The following is a 6,582-nucleotide window of genomic DNA, read 5'->3' as shown; positions in this document are numbered from 1 at the left end:
AAAAAAAGCATACTGGCATAGGACTTTGTAAAATGTCTACTAGCATAATTAATTAACTATTAGCTTACTGTTAGACCATTTGGTTGCTATAAAATACACCATGATGACTTTCTTGTTCATAGAAGTTTATTCATAGATGTAATTACTTTTTAAAACAGATTTCTAGAAATAACCATTTCCAATAATTTCCAACACGCTTAATAGAAGATCAGTGCTCCTTCAGCAATGATTCCATTTTCTACCTCCTTCTTTTTATGTCTTAAAAATTCCATTCAAAAAATGTATTCAATGCCAATCCATCCTGATCTCTTGTTTTTCCAAAGGTTTTTGTCATAGGAGTAGTGCTTTATTTCCCTTCTGTACTGACTCAAATTTTATAACACCTTGAGCTATAGGGAAAGCTACTACTCATTTACGGAAAATAATCTAACAAGTTATCATAGAGGAAACCACCCCTCTTTCCTATTTAACCCTGTTTCCTCAATTAAATTGTAAGCTCTTTAAAATGTTCTCTCCAAACCTAATTTCCCGTCCCAAAAGTGCCTGCTATGATGTCCTGTGCCACATAGCAGGTACTAAAAGTTAGTAGACTTTGTTAAGAGCAAATTTAGAGAATGTAAATAATCATTAGTGCAATCTGCAGTCAGTCAAACTCCAGTTTGATAGCTGACACAGATTTTAAAAGGCTCTAAGAACTCTCCTCAAAACCCAAACATAAAACCGTCATAATGGCGAGGACTTCTGGTCAAGATGGCCACTTAGACACACACTCGAGAAGATTCCTCTAAAACAATTGGGGGGAAGTCAACATGAAAGAAAAGCCAGGCTCTCTGAAAACTTGGAAAGCAACTTAAAAGCTCAGTAGACTGAGATCTTCCCACCCCAGAGACTATGCAGGCAGAACAGGGGAGAAAGGAGCAACACCGCTCCCAAGGCATCTGGTTTTCGCTTTTGGTGGCCACCACATTCTCCCCCCACCCCCTTCGTGACGCACACAGACACTCCCTAAGACCCTGGGCATGCATTCACCCCAGTGCCTCACCCTTCTGGTGGCAGCTCTCAGGTGTTCTCACCTACTACATCAGCTGCAGTTCTCTTGCAATAACAAAGGATCCCAATCCACAGCTTCTTCCCCTGACCCTCCCCCAAGCCTCACATAGCTTTTATTCATGTTTTAAATTTTATTGCCTTCTTTACTTTCTTCATTTCCCCTTTCCTTTTTCTGCCTCCCTTCTTCCTCTTTTTGCTTTGTGGGGTTTTTTTTCATTCATCCTCACCTATACTACCTGACAAAATGAATTACCCCCACCTACCCTCCTACCATTAACAGCTAGCTGTATCACAATGTTGTAGAGCCAGCTGTCAATTTAGGTGCACATGAAAAAGAAAGTGGCACAAACAAATACCCCAATACAAAGAATTCTTCTGAGGGAGAAAAGGAATTACCCAAGGATTAAAGGAATAATAGAACAAGAAAGCAGAATCATCATAAACATATATGCACACAATGAAAGACCTTCAAAATAGATTAATCAAACTCATAGAAATAAAAGAGAAATAGACAATACAATAATAATAGGAGGAGACTTCAATACACCACTCTGAAGAAAGGATGTATCATCTGGAAAGAAACTAGTAAAGATCTAAGAGAACTAAACAACAGAATTAACCAACTTGACCTCCTCGATCTACCGACAGCACTCACCCAACAACGGTACAGTGTGCATTCTTTTCCTGTGCACATGAAGCATTCTCTAGAATAGAACATATGTTAGGACACAAAGCAAGCCCTAATAAATGTTAAAACATGGATATTTTACAATCCAGTTTTTTAGATCACAATCCTATAAAATTAGAACTCTACAATAGAAAGTACAAGGGTAAACTACCAATTACATGGAAACTGAACAATACACAGCTGACCAACTCCTGGGTAGTTGATGACATAGGGGATGAAATTTAAACATTTCTTGAAATAAACAAGAATAAAAACACAACATACCAAAACCTTAGGTATGCTGCTTTCAGATAAATTTATAATAATCAATATACACATGGAAAGAGAGGAGAAAATCAAAATCCACACTTTCACACAGTATCTTCAACAACTAGAATAAAAGCAAAAAAAATAAACTTTCAATCACCAGGAGAAAAGAAATCATAAAGTTTAGAGCAAAAATAAATGAATTAGAAAACAACAGAAAAATCAAGACAAGAAGCTGGTTCTTTGAAAAGACTGACAAAACTGACAAACGACTGGCAAAGTTAACAAAGGAAAAGAAAGACAAACTGTAAACATCAAGAATAAGAGATGAAAAGGGGGATACCACAACAGAACCAAATGATATGAAAAAAATAATAAAACATATGAAAGGCTATACTACAAAAAATTTGAAAACCTGGATGAAATAGACAAATTTCTAGAAATGCACCATTTACCCAAATTTATGCAGACACACATAGAAAACCTCAATAGATCCATAGCAAAAGCAGAAGCGGAGCAGATCAGTAAGAAACTCCCAACCAAAAAGTCCAGATGACTTTATCAGGGAATTCTACCAAGCAATCAGAGAAGAGTTAGCACTAATTCCAGAACATAGAAAAGCCCAGCAAACTCGCACACGCATTTTATGAAGTAAGCACAACTGTGACAGCACAACCAGGCAAACAGATGGAAAACCACTGACCAGTATCCCTTATGAACACAGATGCAAAAATTCACAACAAAATCCTGGACAACAGGACCCAACAATATATTTAAAAAAAAATAATACACCATGATCAAGTGGGGTCCATACCAGGTACTCAGGATGGCTCAACAACCACAAAGATAATCAATGTAACCCACCATACAAACAAAAGAAAATATGAAAGCACATGAGACTATCAGTCAACACAGAAAAGACATTTAATAATGTCCATCACCTATTCCTTACAAAAATATTTAACAAACTAGAAACAAAAGGGAATTTCCCAATACAATAAAGGCCAAATATGCAAATCCAATAACCAACATCTTTCTCAACAGGGACCAGATAAGAATATCCCTTATCACCACTCATTTAAAATTGTGTTGGGAGTCTTAGCCAGAGCTATTAGACCACAACAAAATCAAAGGAGTCCAATTTGGGTAAGAAGAAGTTAAACTCTCACTATGTGCAGGTAACATGATTTTAGACATAGAAAATTTCATAGACTCGACAACAACAAAAAACTGTTGATAACCACGGAAAGATCTGGAAACACGGCAGAACGTAAGATTAAAATACAAAAATGTATAGGATTTCTGCATACTAATGAATCGAGTTCTGAAAAAGATATACAGATAACAATACCATTTACAACAGTGACACAAAAGATGAAGTACTTATAAATAAACCTAACCAAAGAAACAAAAGACTTGTACAGTGGAAACCACAAAACACAAGAAGAGAAAACCTAACTGGAATAATATTCCATGTTCACATATAGGAAGGCTTAATATTGTGAAAGTATCAAAGCAATCTATAAATACAATGCAATTTCCATCCAGATCCCAACTTCGGTCTTTAGGGAAATGGAAAAATTAATTTTTAACTTTATGTGGAAAGGATAAGCAATGAACTTCATAAGAAGAATGCAGTAGGAAACCTCTCGCTACGCAATCACATTGTACTATTACCAGGCTATTTTAACCACTGTGGCTGTGTCATCCGTTTTGTAATTGGGAAGAAGTTCAAACTGCATTGAATGTACTAGCCAAAAGGATGATTTGAGGAATTGATAGAATACCTTTGAAATGCTTCAGCAAGCTAAAGAACACTTCGAGTGCTTACAATCAAGGATGCTACTTTGAGGACTTAGATGAGCCTGACACAAGCCATGGTATTCTCTTTGCCTCATATGCATGTGAAAATTGGACATTGAATACGGAAGATCAAAGAAGAATCAAAATATTTAAATTATGGTGCTAGAGAAGAATATTGAAAGTACCATGGACTGCTCAAAAGACAAAGTGATCTGTATTGGAAGAAGTAAGGCCAGAGTGCTCCTTAGAGGCAAGGATAGCAAGACTTTGTCTTATACACTTGGGCTATGTTGTCAGGTGAGTCCAGTCCCTGAGGAAAGACATCATGCTTGGTGAAGTGGAGGGGCAGCGAAAAAGAGGAAGGCCTTCAATTAGATGGATTGACAGAGGGACTGCATAAATGGGCTCCGTCATAGGACAATTGCGAGGCTGGCACAGGGCTGTGCAGTGTCTCGTTGTGCATAGGTTCACTACGGGTCAGAGCTGACCTGACGACACCTAACAACCACAGTTCAGTCAAATGCATCCAAGAAACCTGACTACTAGTGTTGTTCTCACCCACATAGGGTTCGAGCAACTGAGCCTGGTTCTTGCTCCTGGAACTGAGCCTTCGCTTCCATCAGCACTAGACACTGAGTGCCTGCCTTTGGTCTGCTCTCCTAAGCCTCATCACTGGTCCTCCACTTCATATCCTCTGAAGGAAACGCTGTCCTGCCCTCATCGCCCTCCTTGGAGCCCTGCAACCTGCTTTCGCTAGTCTCTGACTTAGTTGCCAATCTTGGTCTCTCCTCTCCTTCCCATGGAAAGGTAAGTGGCGCTTGCATATCCAGATTACCGATGGCCTCTTACCAGTTAAAGAGTCCAAACTGGAAGAAATTGAAGCATAAGATGTAGAGCTATTCTATATACACATTTAGAAAAACCATTCTGAGTCCAATTCCTACCCCCCAAAATAACCCCAAATGTTTAAAAGCAGGCTAGAATGAAGCTTATCAAAAGTAGACTAGAATATCAACACTTGGCTTATCTTTGTTGGTTTTCCCCCATTGACTACCTTTAATATGATTGATTAAACACTGTCATCCTTCTTTAACTGGTACATCAGCTGACCGCCCGTCACACTGGGCTCCAGCAGCAATGGTTTGAACATGGGGCAGGAGCAGGTACGGTTTTTGTCTGTGGTCCTGGGGTCTCTGTGAGTCAGAACCCACCCCTGAGCATGTAACAATAAATGAGTTTTCAGTAAATTGGGAAGAAAAGGTTCTTTTGTTTTTCTGGTTATAAAGGTCTGTATTTGTTCTTATTTTTTATTAATCATTTGGGGGGAGGTCTCCTACAAATCTTATAACAATCCATCATTCAATAGTATTAAGCACACTTCATATGTTGCCATCAATATTCCCAAAACAATTTCTTTCTACTTGAACCCTTGGTATCAGTTCCTCTTTCCCCCCCTCTCTTCCCCACTCTCCCACCCTTGTGAATCCTTGATCAATTATATAATATTTTTGTTAGTCTTACATAGTCCATTGTCTCCCTTCACCCACCTTTCTTTTATTCATCACCCCGAGGGAGGGGAGGCTAGAGATCCAACCAATGGGTTCCCCCTTACTGTGCCCCCCCATCTCCCCTACCCTCATGCTATCGCTACTCCCACTGTTGTTCCGGAGGGTTTATCTGTCCTGAATGCCATGTATCAAGAGCGCTTAAGTTAGAACTGGGTCATGGTAGTAGGGGTAGGAAGCACTCAGGAACCCGAGGAATGCTATGATGTGTGTTTCATCAGTGCTATACTGCACCCTGGTCGAATCATCCCTTCCTTGTAACCCCTCTCTGTGTGGGGGGGCTGTCCAATAGACTACAGATGGGCTCTTGGTCTCCACTCCAACCCCTCTCTTTCACACCAATACAACTGTTTGTTTTGGATCTTTTGATACCTGATACCTGATCCCGTCAACACCTGATGATCACCTAGGCTGGTGTGCTTCTTCCATGTGGGCTTATTTGCTTCCCTGCTAGATGGCTGCCTGATTTCCAGATCTAATCATTCATACATGGATTCAGTTCAGTTTCAATTCATGCAAGAGACATGAGATTACAGAGATAAATCACATGTCAGATTTTCTGCAGGTCTTGGAAAGGTTTAGGATTTGGGGTTTTCAAGAGGTAATGAGTAATTGCTTTAATCCAGTTCTGGAAAGAGGAAATGAATTCTTTGTGCTGAACAGTTTTTCATGGCCAAAAATATTCTGAGAGAAGTCAGGTGAGGGCCTACTGGGCTTTTGACAATTTGAGAAGCAGGAGTGGAGTGGGAAGGGCATAAGGAAAAAATAAGAGCACCTGTTTCCACTTTGAAAAGTAAACCTAATTAATGACCGAGGTTTGTGAAAATTTGCCTGGACTGCTGAAAGTTAACTTGATTCAATTTGTGACATCTATACAGATATCCTGTAATAATGTTCAGTTAATTCTTTTAGGATTTTATACCTATGAACAATTCAGAATCGAGGTTAACATAATAATCATATTATGTGTTCTTCCATGGAAAATATTTAAAGATACATAAACTCCCTGTGAGATTCAGAATGGGCGCCAGGATGAGCTGTGAATTGGAGTCTACATTAAGGCCACAACAACACAGTGTAGTGCAGACAATGAAACCTGGAGAAGAAATCAATCTCCCAGGCTTTGCTAGAGGACAGTAGAGGGAAAAGGGATATCATTTTGGATGATGTGTTAGTCTGGGTAGACTAGACAAACAAATCCATGGACACACATATGAGTATAAGAAAGAG

This window comes from Echinops telfairi, unplaced genomic scaffold (assembly GCF_000313985.2).
Source record: "Echinops telfairi isolate 266 unplaced genomic scaffold, ASM31398v2 ScPeMD7_31;HRSCAF=116, whole genome shotgun sequence".
NCBI lineage: Eukaryota > Metazoa > Chordata > Mammalia > Afrosoricida > Tenrecidae > Echinops > Echinops telfairi.
The sequence above is the reverse complement of the archived record's forward strand: the minus strand, read 5'-3'. Positions refer to the sequence as shown.